Genomic DNA, 16,130 nt, shown 5'->3' with positions numbered 1-16,130 from the left:
TGATGTTCATGGCAAGCGTCACGTGTACCGTTAGTTGACATACGCATGCTCAAGAGATCCATGTCGCCTGCGTGATGTTCATGACAAGCGTCAAGTGTACCGATAGTTGACATACGCATGCACAAGAGATCCATGTCGCCTGCGTGATGTTCATGGCAAGCGTCACGTGTACCGTTAGTTGACATACGCATGCTCAAGAGATCCATGTCGCATGCGTGATATTAATGGCAAGCGTCACGTGTACCGTTAGTTGACATACGCATGCCCAAGAGATCCATGTCGCCTGCGTGATATTAATGACAAGCGCCACGTGTACCAGTAGTTTGTGTACCCGTGTTCAAGATACATAACACACGTGTTATATCAATTACAAGCGGTACATATATAGCCTTGTTCAAGAGATCGATGTCGCCTGTGTGATAGAAATATCAAGCGCCACGTGTACCTTTAGTTGGCGTACCTTTGTTCAAGAAATCCATATCACATACGCGATATATCAAGCGTCACGTGTACCGGTAGTTGGTGTTACCTTGTTCAAGAGATCCATGTCGCCTGTGTGATAGTAATATCAAGCGTCACGTATACCTTTAGTTGGCGTACCCTTGTTCAAGACATCCATGTCACATACGTGATATTAATATAAAGCGTCACGTGTACCGTTAGTTGACATACGCATGTTAATGAGATCGATGTCGCCTGCGTGATATTAATGGCAATCTTCATGTGTAGGGGTAGTTGACATACGCATTATCAAGTGATCCATGTCGCATGCGTGATATTAATGGCAAGCGTCACGTGTACCGTTAGTTGACATACGCATGCACAAGAGATCCATGTCGCCTGCGTGATGTTCATGGCAAGCGTCACGTGTACCGTTAGTTGACATACGCATGCTCAAGAGATCCATGTCGCCTGCGTGATATTAATGGCAAGCGTCACGTGTACCGTTAGTTGACATACGAATGCTCAAGAGATCCATGTCGCCTGCGTGATATTAATGACAAGCGTCAAGTGTACCGATAGTTGACATACGCATGCACAAGAGATCCATGTCGCCTGCGTGATGTTCATGGCAAGCGTCACGTGTACCGTTAGTTGACATACGCATGCTCAAGAGATCCATGTCGCCTGCGTGATATTAATGGCAAGCGTCACGTGTACCGTTAGTTGACATACGCATGCTCAAGAGATCCATGTCGCCTGAGTGATATTAATGACAAGCGCCACGTGCACCGGTAGTTTGTATACCCGTGTTCAAGATACATAACACACGTGATATACCAATTACAAGCGGTACATGTACCGGTAGTTTGTATAGCATTGTTCAAGAGATCCATTTCGCATCTGTCAACTCCATGAGAGTGCCAACCGAGATGTTTGATGAGATTCTCGCACGAGTGAGCCAAAGGATAACGAAACAGCGCAACAACTACAGACTTCCAATTGAACCAGGGATGAAGCTATCAATTGCGCTGCGGCATCTTGTGTCTGGTTCAAAGTACCGTGATATGCGATTCGGCTGGAGGGTACCCCACAACACTATTTCTCTTCTCGTGCTAAAAATAAGTACCGCTTAATTTACTATAGTGTTAAAATAAATTTAAAAAAGGCTTCTGTTAGTCATTTTAATATTTTTATATATTTTAATGTCTACGTCTAGCATCAGTTTATATGAATTGCATTGTGTTAAGTTATTGGTATAGGATAAAAGGCAAATAGATGAGTGCGCGCATTACAACACTAACCTTCTAAATTGTATATTGTAATTAGTACTGTCTTGTGCGCATATCTTGAAATGCACACAGTTATAAGAACATTTTATAAAGTAGTGTATTTTTACTTTATCATCCACTCGCTAAAAGTCATGGATTATCTACTACATGTGTCATACACTTATAATCCACGCGAGCTTATTATACTGTTATCTTTTACGAGTCAGGTCTGTAGAGCAGTCATAGATGAGTATGCTGACGAGGTGATGCCGTTGCCAACAACAGCTGCCGATTGCACGCGATTAGCGGACGGCTTCAGGGACAGCTGGAATATCCCCCATACTCTTGGTGCTATTGATGGCGAACATATTGCTTGCAAATGTCCACCAAGATCCGGGTCTACGTATTTTAATTACAAGAAGTACTTAACCGTTGTCCTGCTAGCCCTGTAGGATTCTGAGTACAAGTTCGTCTGGGCTGACATTGGAGGCCGTGTTGCTGCATCCGATGCCCAGTTGTGGAACGATTCCGACCTGAAGGCAGCAGCTGAGAACGGAGACCTTAACCTGCCAGAACCTGAAGTTTTGCTACATGATTCTGAGGATGTGCCCTACTTTTTCATCGTTGTACGTTGTACGTTGGTGTTCGGTACTTTTCCGTTTCTCTCACGTTGGGCGAACGTTTTGTCCGGTACTAATGCATTTCACTGCCGTTTTATCCGGTAGAAGTCCTTTACTCGCACAGTCATATCCGTTAGCCGACCGTTAATTATCAGGTACATTTCCGTTAAACGTTCGTTTTTTCCCGTTATAGCACCTGTACTTGTGCGGTCATTGTGTGTTTCCTACGCTTCACACACCTTTTGCGAGAATCTTGAGCGGCAAAGCAGGTAATTTAATCACCGGATAATCAAAATCTGCATTTTTGTGCGTTTTTCTCCGTTGCATATTCGTAAGTCGGTCTGACCGGGCCTTGTAATTTTGTAATTTGCTCAATTCGTTTCTATCTAAAATCATTACCCATATAAATCGCGTCTATTCGACGTTAACCGGTTTCATAATAACAAAACACATTTCACAATGTATAGGCTCAAACAAACTTGGAATACTTAGGGAAAACGTAGAGCAAAATAGGAGGTAGCTTCACCCAGCTCCTTTTTTTGGTTCATCGCTCCTGTCCCTTTAAGGCATCAACATTGAAATGATGAATATCCTCCAAACTTTAATTAATTTTGTCAAGTATTCGATAACAACACTCACGAAGCACATGTGCTTACACCTGTAATTAAATACATTTTACTTACAAATACCCTTGATATAACACATAATCAGAAAATGTCATCGTCTGTTCCGAATTTCCACACTGCTCACTTCTTTAGCAGCACCAGGCACCTTTTGGGATCCTAGATCTTTCCATTGGTATACTTTTGACTGTGTAGTACCATTTGCATTTCAATTTTCTTGTGGATGTATCATCAGCTACGAAAACTTAGTTTTCTATACGGTGTCAAGCGTTTGGGTATGTAGGAAGTTCGTCAGAAACGGTTAATGACGCTATTTTTGCATTGATACTTCATGCTGCCAAGCAATGACTGTATGCATACAGACACATCCTTAAACTCTATATCTACAGGCGTGTACGAGTACTTTAAAACCACAGCTCTTCTTAATATTCGTACAATAGTGTACTATAAATTAAATAATCTTATTATGTATCCCTGATTTGAAGTAATCTAAGACCAGAGCACATTTTCACCAACATTTCAAGTTGAAATAATAGACTCGTACTTATATTTTACAAGCAAAAAAAAATTCTGTAGGTATCAAATTATGTTAAAATAATGAAGTGTTCTCTGTCTAGTTCTCCGTATATTGAATGCGATTGTTTTACGATAAGAATACCTAATAGGTCAAATGCTTTTCCATTGCCTTTCTAAAGTCCCAGTCTTACACAGAGCAAAATTCATTTAGACAACTATCCGATTGGAATAATTTTAGGTTCATAAGAAATCAATGTTGACACCAGTACTTCCTTCAACATTCAGATTTACAAAAAGCCTTATTCGTTTAATTTCTTGTTTCATAAAATACATAGTTTTGATGATTCATAAAGAGTCATTTTGATGTAAACGTCGTATTTCTTAACACTTTAGTGTGAAATTCATGAAACAACAAGATATGTGTTTGTCAGAAACACTATCAGTACGTCCCCTTCTGTGCCGCTTTGAAGCTATATATTTGACCTTGACCTTTCACCACTCAAAATGTGCAGCTCCATGAGATACACATGCATGCCAAATATGAAGTTGCTATCCTCAATATTGCAAAAGTTATGGCAAATTGTTAAAGTTGGAGCAAACAAACCAACCAACCAACAGGGCAAAAACAATATGTCCTCCCCCCTATAGTGGAGGTGGAGGGGGACATAGAAATAACAAGATGCGTTTGTGAAACACAATGTCCCCCTATATGACGTTTGACCTTGAAGGATGACCTTGACCCTTCACTACTCAAAATGTGCAGCTCCATGAGATACACATGCATGCCAAATATCAAGTTGCTATATTCAATATAGCAAAAGTTATTGCAAAATGTTAAAGTTGGCGCAAACCAACCAACCAACAGACCAACCAATAGACCAACCAACAGACAGGGCAAAAACAATATGTCCCCCACTACTTTAGTGGGGGACATAAAAAGCAAGGCAATCAAATCATATCGATAACAACGTTGAACTTCCATCATATACCTTTTTGGCAAATATGGAAGTTATGTATTAAATAATAATAACAATACAGTGTTGTTGTTTTGTCATTTATTAAGTATACAGATCATTGCAAGATTCTGATGGCTTTTCTTGAAATGCATCACCAGCCATCTGGAACACTGAAAAAAAGGCAATGGATACTCTGTTAAGTTATGGTGAAAAACAAATTATTTGCATTTTTTGTACAAAAATAAATTAAAAAGGCTCACATTATACTGCAAGCAATTCATAAGTTGCCTGCTGGTGACCCCCCCCCCCCCAACATCATTAACAATAGTGCATTGTCTGTATATTACCATCAATTCAAGATTGTATGATTCAATCTCAATGCTTTGTTTTGGTTAAAATTGGTACAATGAATCATATTTATTTTAAGCTAACTCACATGCAATAGTTACTGAGAAACGGCTCCGAATGGAAAAAAAATCTTAAATGTCAGTCTAATAAGGGGCCATAACTCTTGAGCTATGAAGGTATAAATCATTATAATGTCAGGGTCAAAAGTATTTTATGTGGTGTGTTTGTGTTGAAAGTGTTCACAGATCCATGGAAGTGTTAGAGATATGTAGAAAGAATTATAAGCATTCTACAACATGTGTCATCACTTTCAGACTCTACCTGGGACATTTCAAAGGTTATCCATCACTGAAATGAATGTAATAAGTTGAAAAAAGGCTATATTTAAGGTAATAAAAAATATATTGGTACATAATTTGAACCAAACTTCTCAGGCAGTTTCTAATAATGGACTTTAATCAAAGGTTTACCAAAAATGGAATTTTTTTAACAAACAAAAAAGGCATGCCATGGCTAAACTATTAATTAAATCTTACCTACCATAGTGATTTTATTTACAAATGATCAAAGAAATGAGTGAAAATATATACTGCTCACAAGTGAAATAAAATCGCTACCAGAACCAACACATTTTCACTTTATTTCATGACTCTCTGAACAAATTGTATACTATTATAGTTCTTGAATACATTCATATTGGCGAATTTGGCAAGAACCAGAATGAAATGTCACTTTGATTTTCAAAAATTTGATTCTTGAATCATATAAGATTTGTTAAAGGGCATATTGACAGCTAAAACGGAATTTTATTCTCTGAAATAAATGTATGCGTTAATATGAACTTATTTATATGTTTCTTAAAGCACAGACCTTGCTTTATATATTGTAAATATGTACATTACTAATTAACAAGAGCTGTCAGAGGACAGAGCGCTCGACTATTCAAGTGCTTGACAGTATAACGTAAGCCATCATGGAGAGGGGGTATAATGTGTGTGTGTGTGGTCATTTAATAGATGATATTTCAAAAAAAAGAAAAAAAAGAAAAATTTGGGGGGGGGGAGTCAAGGTCATTCAAAAGTCAAGGTCAAATTCAACTTGCCAGGTACAGTACCATCATGATAGTAAGAAAGTTTTTGAAGTTTGAAAGCAATAGCCTTGATACTTTAGAAGTAAAGTGGATCTAAACACAAAATTTAACAAAATATTCAAAGTTACTAAGACAAACAAGAATATCAGTGAAACTGATGGATGCTCCCTGATGATGCGCTTTGTCAATGTATGTGTTAATAAACACCTAAAAAATCTATTATTAGCCTCGGTTACCTTGACCCAGTGACCTCAAACCTCATCAAAAGGTAGAGGTCCATGCAAGGTACCTACATGCCAAATATGAAAGAGATCGGTAAAGTATTGAAGGCGCTATGAGAAACGGTAGCAAAAGTGTGACGGAAGGAAGTCTATTATTAGCCTCAGTGACCTTGACCCCAGTGACCTCAAGCCTCATCAAAAGGTAGAGGTCCATGCAAGGTACCTACATGCCAAATATGAAAGAGATCGATAAAGTATTTATTTTTTTTAGGGGGGCGGGGGGGGAGTTCTGGGGTGGGGCATGGGGGATGGTTTGGGTGGAGCCCCTTGTGGTATGTCAGGTAAGTGTTGTTTTGTCAAAGTATGAATCAAATGTGATCATAAATCCCCTCCGATGAAACTGGTAGGGGACAATAATGAGCGGATACAAATTTAAAGGATAGAACTGAATGTTCAAACCTTTTATCTTGTTTGAACCTGATTGGTTTTGCAAATCGCATTAATTAATTGTGGTGAGCATTGGTGTTTTGTTTCTTGGAACAATGAAACGGGATATGTGATTTACTAAGAAGAATCAAAATCATAATGTGGCAAATGAATATTTATCTTCAAGTGTGAGTGATGCCAAATCCAAACTCTGCATATTGAAACAATATGGTCACCATTTGAGTGAGATTTAAAAGAAATATTTCTTAGTGGCCTAGGACCTTTGACCTAAAAGTATAAATTCAGCATAAAACCTGATTGTAGCGAGTTGTTGAATGAGCTTTCTTGCATATATAATGGTATGTGAAAATTGAGTATTAAGTGTGACTTTGACCATGAGACGAGTTATTCCAAACCTAAGCTTTCAATTTTGGCTCGTTATGCATTTATACTTCACATTGCACCCTCTATTAATTACCTTGAAGACTCTCGTCACACCTTGGGGAGGTTGCTGCTGGGAGATAATTTTTAGGTCCAGGAAGCGCTCGGAAGCAGTCAATATAGCAGTAAGCATCTTCCAGCACCCTGTTATGGAGAGAAGAGTATTGGGGTTTATGGTGAGAACTGTGAGTGTCATTCTTTTGTACAGTTGTAGTGGCAGCCATTGTGTGAATACTCATGTAATCACTCTCACTTAAGTATCAATAGCTAATTATATATATATATATATATCATTCGGAAACCATTTTACTGCTTCAGGTCACTGTGACCTTGACCTTTGACCTAGAGACCTGGAAATCAAAAGGGGTCTTCTACCAGTCATGATCAATGTACCTATGAAGTTTCATGATCCTAGGCTTAAACTTTCTTGAGTTATCATCCGCAAACCATTTTACCGTTTCGAGTCACTGTGACCTTGACCTTTGACCTAGTGAACTGATAATTGAAGGGGTCATTTGCCAGTCATGATTAATGTACCTATGCGTTCTTGAGTTATCATCCGGAAACAATTTGATGGACGGTCTGACCGACATGTGCAAAACAATTAACCCCCTCTTCTTCGAAGGAGGGCATAATAAATTAATTTTGTTCAATCTATCTATTTATCCATTAAAAAGTTCACACTTTCAAAACAAATATAATACAAACTTGGTCATAAACAATAATAAAATACCCCTGCTGTCCCTGTGAATGTTTATGAGCGAGGATCAAGGAATCAAGACCATTACTCTTGGATGTGAAATCAATGCAAATTAAAATTGTGTTTTGAAAATCTTCTTTTCATGCTGATCACATATTTACAAGTTTGAATGGATAGACAAATCCACAACAGACCAACCAACATACAGACTCCAATATACCAGGAATAACCCCACATACTGCATTGACACAGAATATTTTGCATGCTGTCTTCACAAAATAAGAAAAACATATTTACATGTTTGGCGATTTTAAGAGTTATTATGCAATCGTGACCTTGACCTCAGAGATATCGACAATTCTTTGGCATGACACACCGTTCAATGATGGTAAACAAATGTGCATTTTTTTTGTTTAATCTCACAATGAATGACATAGTTATGGCCCAGATAAACTCACAACCAAACTTAGATAGATATTCAGTCACTATTTATTCCAAAAAATTGTGTTGAAAGCCTGTCGACAGGTGTCGCAAGCCAGTGTTATAGGACCTAAAGTCAAAATCCATGTGACCTAATTTTTTCGGCCCGGCATGGCCCACGTTTGAAGTTGGCCTAGAGATCATCTAGATTAAACTTCTGACCAAGTTTGGAGAAGATCGGATGAAAACTACTTGAATTAGAGAGCAGATACCATACTGAATGCTAAAAAACGCACAAAGTGACCCTGTGACCTAGTTTTTAGCCCGGCATTGCCCATGTTAAAACTTGGCCTAGAGATCATCTAGATAAAATTCTGACCAAGTTTGGTGAAGATTGGATGAAAACTACTTAAATTACAGAGCGGACAGCATGATGAATGTTTTAAACGCACTAAGTGACCCCGTGACCTAGTTTTTGACCCGGCATGACCTATATTCAAACTTGACCTAGACATCATCTACATACAACTTATGACCAAGTTTGGTGAAGATCCAATAAACACCTTGAATTAGAGAGGGGACACTTAATACAGAGCCATCGACAGACAGACAAGGTCACTCCTATATACCCCACTATACTATGTTTCTGGGGATATAATAGCAAATAATCAAGAAATATAAAACAAGATAATCTTGATAATAATAATTAATACTCAAGCAACAAACATATGAACCAGGTATCGCATTGTGGAGCACTAACCAGTTTTTACTGCGGAAGACGACAAGCTACATTCTGTGTGTGATGGGCGGTTGGGAACCATACCCTTCAATATGAAAACTTGCCAGCTTCTAAGTGTTCCACACAGAGGTCAGCACCTTCACTGTCTCCAGCTCAATCTCTAGGTACACCTACCTATATATGCAAAAATCAATTGAGTGAAACCACTAGTTTGATTATCCATTAGATGCATTCTTGATCAAACATTAGAGCAGTAGTACCCGTGTGATTTACAATATGGGTATTTTTACTGGATGCTGTAAAAATAACAGTTTGCTTTTGTTCACATCAATGACCATGATAACACATTAATGGCTATAAAAGAAATAATGAAATTAGCTGAACAAACGCGAGTTATCAACAACCTATGGCATAACTAGCAAAACCATCAGTACAGTTTACAAAAAAAAAACGCTTCTTTTGAAAAATGGGTTGTTTGTACAGTAACTGTAACACTATTTACTTACTTACAGTTTCGTTTCACATTCATATGCATTTTCTAAATTTTGGCATTTAAATTACATAAAAAATATGAGTGAAAATAGTTTCATGCATCGTCAGTTTTAAACAAGAGTGCCAAACTGTCACAAGATACGCCCGTTCGAAGGTTTTGGACACCATGCTCAATGCTTGAAATGCACTAAGTGACCTCGAGACCTAGTTATTGACCCGGCATGACCCATATTTAAACTTGACCTAGATATCATTTAGTATAACATCTGACTAAATTTGGTGAAGATCATATGAAAACTACTTCAATAAGAGAGCAGACACCATGCTAAATACTTGAAATGCAATATGTGACCTTGTGACTTCGTTTTTGACCCTGCATGACCCATATTCCAACTTGACCTACATATCATCTAGACACAACTTCTGACCAAATTTGGTGAAGATCGGGTGAAATCTACTTCAATTAGAAAGCAGACACCATGCTAAATCCTTGAAATGCACTAAGTGACCTCGTGACCTAGTTTTTGACCCGGCATGACCCATATTTGAACTTGACATAGATATTGTCTAGACACAACTTCTGACCAAGTTTGGTGAAGATCGGATGAAAACTATTTAAATTAGAGAGCGGACACTGCTGTGGACACCGTCAGCCAAGGGTGAAACTATAATACGTCCCGTTTTTAAAAACGGGCGTATAAAAAAAGGAGAGCATAAGATTTGGCTGTGTGAGAGGGTGTTTTGCTGCGTAAATGCGCGACTCTCACGCTGAATGCCCGATACTTGACAGGCGCATGAATGTTGATGCAAACTACTTCAATTATAGAGCAGACACCATGCTAAATTCTTGAAATGCACTAAGTGACCCCGTGACCTAGTTTTTGACCCGGCATGACCCAAATTCGAACTTTACCTAGATATTGTCTAGACACAACTTCTGACCAAGTTTGGTAAAGATCGAATGAAAATTATTTGAATTAGAAAGCGGACACGAAAAGTGTGACAGACTGACAGACAGTGCGAAAACTATATACCCCCTTTTCTTCGAAAGGGGGCATAAAAATAACTTATCCATAGACATCGGATGTATTTTGTAATGGGAATGCTTTGGAGATTACCATAACATTCTGTGCACACGTAAAACCTTTATGAAGAATCCTCAACATTAAAGATTTATTAATATTTTTGAAAATTAAGCAAACATTCATTTTTTTCCATGAAAGCATTACAATTATGGCTTTTTATAAGTATAATATGATGTATGAAATAGTTTTTTTCTTTTTAATTTTATGTTAATGTTGAACCATTCAATCACTTTAAAAACATTGCAAGTTATTGCATTTCCACAAAGCAAATGAATCTTAGCAGGTAAATTCAGTGAATTTATCATTGGTACCCCCAGCCCATAATTTTAAAAATCTGTACAGAAGTTCACCAGATGATGTTTTATGCAAAATATGTATGTTCGCACTGCAGTTTTTGAGAAGAATATTTTTAAGTGTTCATTATATATATATTATAGAAGGAAAACAAATTTGATCCGAGGGTGGGGCAAATATGATCCAATGATACTTGAACAATCTTGGTGAAGGTCCACAAGATGAACTTTCATGCCAAATATCTTTGCTCTAGGCCTTGTGATTTATGAGAAAATTTTTGTTTTTGAGGTTTTTTAATATACTAATAAGGAAATTACATTTCCCTCCCCAGTGGGGCAATTTTGACCCCAGGAACATAGTTTGAACAATCATGGTACAAGTCCCACCAATTAACCTTTGAACTCTTAAGTGTAATCTTGAGTTTGGAGATTTTGACGTAATTCTTTCTTATGATACACCGTCGAGTGATGGTGAACAAATGTGCTTAATGATTTTAAAATCTTACAATGAATGACACAGTTATGGCCCGGACAAGCTCATTTATGGCCATTTTTTACTTTTGAACTAAAAGTGTGACCTTGACCTTTGAGATTTCGACATTATTCCTTCCCATGCAACACCGTCAAATTATGGTGAACACATGATTTTAAATTGAATTTAATTCTGACAATGAATGACATAATAATGGCCCAGACAAGGTCATTTATGGCCATTTTTGACATTTGAACTCAAATTGTGACCTTGACCTTTGAGATATTGACGTTTTCTTGAGCAGTGACCGGCCGTGTCATGATTGTGAACATTTATTGTAAGTTATTTGAAATTCCTCCAATCAATAACAGACTTACGCTCCAGACAAGCCTAACCCGGACTTTCATACTGACGGACTGATCCACATACACCAAACTGCCAACTGTGACAAATATGTCGAGCTCTCCATAAGTGGGCTCGACAAAAAATCGACTTGCCCACAGGTAAAGGTCCACCACACAATGTTTCATGCTAAATATCTCAGCCCAAGGCTTTGCAGTTTCAGAGTAGATTTTTTAAGTTTTTCCTTTTGGTTGCCAGGGCAACAAGGATTTCATGGAAAACAATTCTTGGAGCAACATTGAAGGAGCTTCATGCCAGGAATATTCCTTCAAGTTTCATCAAGCTTTGCCCAAAGGTTTAGTAGGAGATATTGTTTAAGTAAAAATGTTGACATATAGACACACATCGCAAAACAGACAAAGACCAGCAACAATAACTCAAGTTGAGCTATAAAGGGTACATCTCTGAAATGACCAAATCATCCTGATGACTCTTATGCAAGAACCACTGAAAAATGATAACAAATTTGATCTAATTTGAATTTCACTAAATTCATACACCAACATATGCAGACAGAAATTTGACATTTTCAATCAATTGAGGGGCCATAATAGTTTAATTTTACAATGGCTTCAAGGCCTTTCCCCAATTTGGAATGTCAAACTGAACTTTTGCATTATAGTTTATCTGTCTTCAAGGTAACAATCTGGTAAAAATATTATACATAAGACAAGTCGGTCAATTAACAGGCGAACAGCTTTGTTGTATACTTAAATAAACCCAATTTTAATGCCTATTAACTTCAAGTTTCATTCAATTCTATGCAATTGCTACTGAAAAACAACTCTGGTCTGAAAAGTAATTTAGGGTTATCTTTTCGAATCAATACTAGGCTTATTTATATTACATACCCTCAGGTTTGTATACTTGCCAGTTCAGGAGGCGTTATAGAGCGCTATCAGTTTAATGATTATTCCCCGAATATCTTTCAGGTGTGCCAGCGGGGTCTCCTGGAACACCTTGATCGTTTTCACTACATGCTCACTTTCAGTGAAGTGGCGCTCCAGGTTTGCGTCCGTCAGGATGGCCGCACTCTCCTCTACCCTCCGAACAACCTCGCGACGGCTCTTATCCAGGCAGGTTGAGGTCAGGAAGCCTGTGAGAAGGAGATCGGCCGAAAAAAAATAAAGCTAAACAAGCAAATTTGTTGAATTGATATCCCCCGCCAATATGCTTCTGGACACAAAAGTGTTATGTTTGACACTCAAAAAAGCTTCAAGATACAAAGGGCCAAAACCCCGTTATTAACAGACTGTGTACAATGCCATTTGGCGTGCATCGTCCTCTTATCCATATATATACTCATACCAAGTTTCAATGAAATCGGCCAAAGCACTTTCAAGATATGGCTCTCGACACAAAAGTGCTGGACGGACGGAAAGATGGACGGAAGAACAGACAGAAAGACGCCAACGCCAAAACATTAATAAGTAGATGTCCAAGAAGAATGAATAATTTACATAAATCAAATCCTAAGTTTACGCTTACATTGTTCAATGTGCGGGCGTCCGCTAGACCATTCCCTCGCACCACTTCAGGAAGTTCTTGATTGCCGTTAGAGCATTCCGCACCGTCTTCAGCTGGTGAGTGGTGTTGAGGAACTGTCGTGGACCTCCATATGGCCCATCCACAACAGCACGTCACTCAACACCACTCCTCCCAAGTAGCCAGACAGGGCCAGGAACCGGTTGATCTTCATGTTGACCTCTTGTGTTTTCGACTCGTTTGCCAACCCACCTGGCCTGCTCCGCAGGAACATGTAGTCTACATATGAGTCAACGATTGAAACTGCAACAAGTATTATTGGATGATATTCTATGCTAGATGGTGAAATCGCATATAATTTAACTAACAACCAGTAATTCCAAAGTATTATAAATAAATAATATTTATCTTAAATTTTAATGTACTTATATATATTTCCTCACGGTTTTTAATATATATACATGTTGCAATAATAATGACTATCAATTGAAATGTATATAATTAAAAAAAAATCTGGGAAAACAGGGCTTAATGCACCAAGTACTGGTTCTACCCCGAAAACGGACTCAAAACTTTACACTATATAAGCAATCCATATTGTTACTTGCAGCTTCTCCGACCATGCATCACCCTTGCATTGGGTTCCAGGCTCAGGCAGTATTTCCGCGTTAGGAATGAAAAGTCCTCTTCCTCCTCCTCCTCATCCTCCACCTTCTCATCCTCCTATGCCGAGTCATCATGAGTGGCGAGTCTGCTGGTCACCTTTCCTGAAGTTTTCGCGACCTGTAAATGACGTTTAAATGTAAAAGTTACAAATCGTTTGGTATGGTTTTGTATTAGACATTGATAGAAATATGAGAAATTAAATACAAAAACCACACGAACACAATTTAACACTTACTTTCCGGAAACGGCCCTCTTGTGTAAACAAAATTGAATGTCCCAGCCTCCATTTTGTGCTCCTGTTCTAGATGACGCAGCCGGTCAATCACCGACCGGTCGCACAGCCAGCAAGAGTAGCAATTCCTCGGCTTTGTCTTCTTCACTTTCCGACCGTCTTAGCACGTGCCTCTGACATCAACGGTTTCATGGGGTCTGCCGTCAGCGCTTGCACCCAGCGAACGTGGTCTGTTACCCGGAGGTACACAGTCGTGTTGCCTTTTACCACGCAAATGGGGCATTGCCTTGGGATAGGCTTTGCGTTTGGTGTCTGAAATATTAGTTTGAAATGTGTACGAAGCAGGTGGCTATCAATATATATGATTTATTAAGAGATGATGAGATAACAGACCCAGTTAATTGATTGAAATAATGATTATGTGATTGAAGCTGTTATGCTAGGGTAAAATACCAAGGAATGTGTATAGATATTGTTAACTTTTTTTTAATGGTGTTAAAAATGAATATTTTATTGCAATATTTGCACATGCTTTGTTTTATTTTACAAAGTAATCACTATTAACCTTAAGTTTATTCTCATGAAAAAAACATACCATTAAATAGCAATACTGATTACTTTATCTATTTGAGTGACATTAAGAGTGACCATGTACATGTATATATCAATCTATACTGTCTAACTCCCCTTGCAGATATTATTGACAGGTAAATATAATATTATATACCGTCTTATAACGATTCAAGACTTGGCCAAAATAAGGCCCCATTCCCTCAACAAAAAAGTATTAATTTTTCCCCAGATAAAAATTCACCCGACACTCAAGCAAATTAATTGCCCTAGACCCAGAATTGTCAAGTTTAAAATGTTTAAAACTAAATAGAATTGTTATGTATTTAATTTGGCGGTAATAAAGACTAATCAAGTGATTAAAAAAACATATTATATTGTTTCTCATGTTTGGTTTAAAGTCCAAATTTTTTTTTAAATGATGCCCTATTTCCCCCGCCTCAGGGTACAGGTATCATTAGGCATTCTGAATCAACATTTTCATCAAAAACAACGAATCTTCATTCTTTACAGGCTGGGGGATTAAATTTTTAGAAACAACAATAACCTTTCAAATCGCATACCAAACGTTAAGACTTTTTAAATGAAAATGTGGATTCAGAATGTCTAATGATTCGGAATACCTTGACAAACTGTACCGTTACCCCAAACCCTGAGGTAGCTGTGGCGTAAAGGATATGGTGTCCGCCTAGCAACCAGGAGGTCACGGGTTCGATCCCCACTGTGGAAGCGTTCTTTAGATCTTCCCTATAGACACTAAGTACTGGTTCTAGGCACCGGAAACAAAATTTACAGCTTTTTCAAATAAGTCCTATGCAATCAAACTAAACTATACAGGTTTGAACTAAACCAGAGGGAGATCTCTGCATGATGCATGTTAGTCTTATTTATAAGACGCGCGAGATACTTTACCCATATAAAAAGTAGCTTAATATTTAAGAGCGTCAAAATTTGGACTAGATGCATGTATGCAATATCCCAGTGTGACCCAAATTCGACGGGTGTAAAGAACCGAATGTAATGGACCGAAATTCGACGATGTAACGGTTACATGAAGCAATATTTAGCAAATAATGAAAGAAATAATGAAATGTTTAATAGCAGAAAATAATAATTTTAAACTCGGCTGTATTACTTTGAAATGATTCAAAGACAATAATCATCCATTTAATCAATATAAATAGAACATCGTCGAATTTAGGTGTCGTCGAATTTGTGGTGCGGTAGGATAATGTATGGTTTCCAGTATTTACTATGGGGAAGAACTATTGTTGGCAAAATATTTCACTTCAAGAATATGTTTGCGTATCAGATATCAAATATGTACAACACACAACCAATACAATTGTGTAACTGTTATGAATAATACAATTTAAAAAAATGTTTTTTTTTCTCCGTTTATTACTTTCACTGAATCGAAGGGTTAACAGAACCCAAGGCGAACATGATGTAGGGCGAACACAAGGCTACGGGTCGAAACCCATTAATAAAAATATATGCAATGACTACATGAGTATGGGGTCAATATACAAAAGATACCGTCTAATTATTTGGACACAAACCACAGTTTACCAACCACTCAAAATGGCGGCGACATCTACTTTCACTTTAACCATTTACT

General features: G+C 37.9%; 1 long non-coding RNA gene across 12 annotated transcripts in view; it reads right to left on the bottom strand.

Annotated features, from left to right (window-relative positions):
- Positions 1-16,130, bottom strand: part of LOC127850247 (uncharacterized) — a 25,141-nt gene extending 9,011 nt beyond the window's left edge. The window contains exons 1-9 of one of the 12 annotated variants that reach the window (XR_008035162.1): positions 16,086-16,127; positions 15,133-15,278; positions 13,943-14,251; positions 13,646-13,824; positions 13,045-13,344; positions 12,424-12,652; positions 8,834-8,982; positions 6,991-7,097; positions 4,512-4,597 (exon numbers count right to left, since the gene is read on the bottom strand). This is a non-coding gene — a long non-coding RNA (uncharacterized LOC127850247). Of the gene's footprint in view, positions 1-4,511; positions 4,598-5,104; positions 5,124-6,702; positions 6,801-6,990; positions 7,098-8,833; positions 8,987-12,423; positions 12,653-13,044; positions 13,345-13,645; positions 13,825-13,942; positions 14,252-15,132; positions 15,279-15,644; positions 15,664-16,048 lie in introns of those variants that run through there. The other 11 variants (XR_008035151.1, XR_008035155.1, XR_008035153.1 and 8 more) reach the window with 11 other exon arrangements.

Source organism: Dreissena polymorpha, chromosome 11 (genome assembly GCF_020536995.1).
Source record: "Dreissena polymorpha isolate Duluth1 chromosome 11, UMN_Dpol_1.0, whole genome shotgun sequence".
NCBI classification, from domain to species: Eukaryota; Metazoa; Mollusca; class Bivalvia; order Myida; family Dreissenidae; genus Dreissena; species Dreissena polymorpha.
The sequence above is the reverse complement of the archived record's forward strand: the minus strand, read 5'-3'. Positions and strand labels throughout refer to the sequence as shown.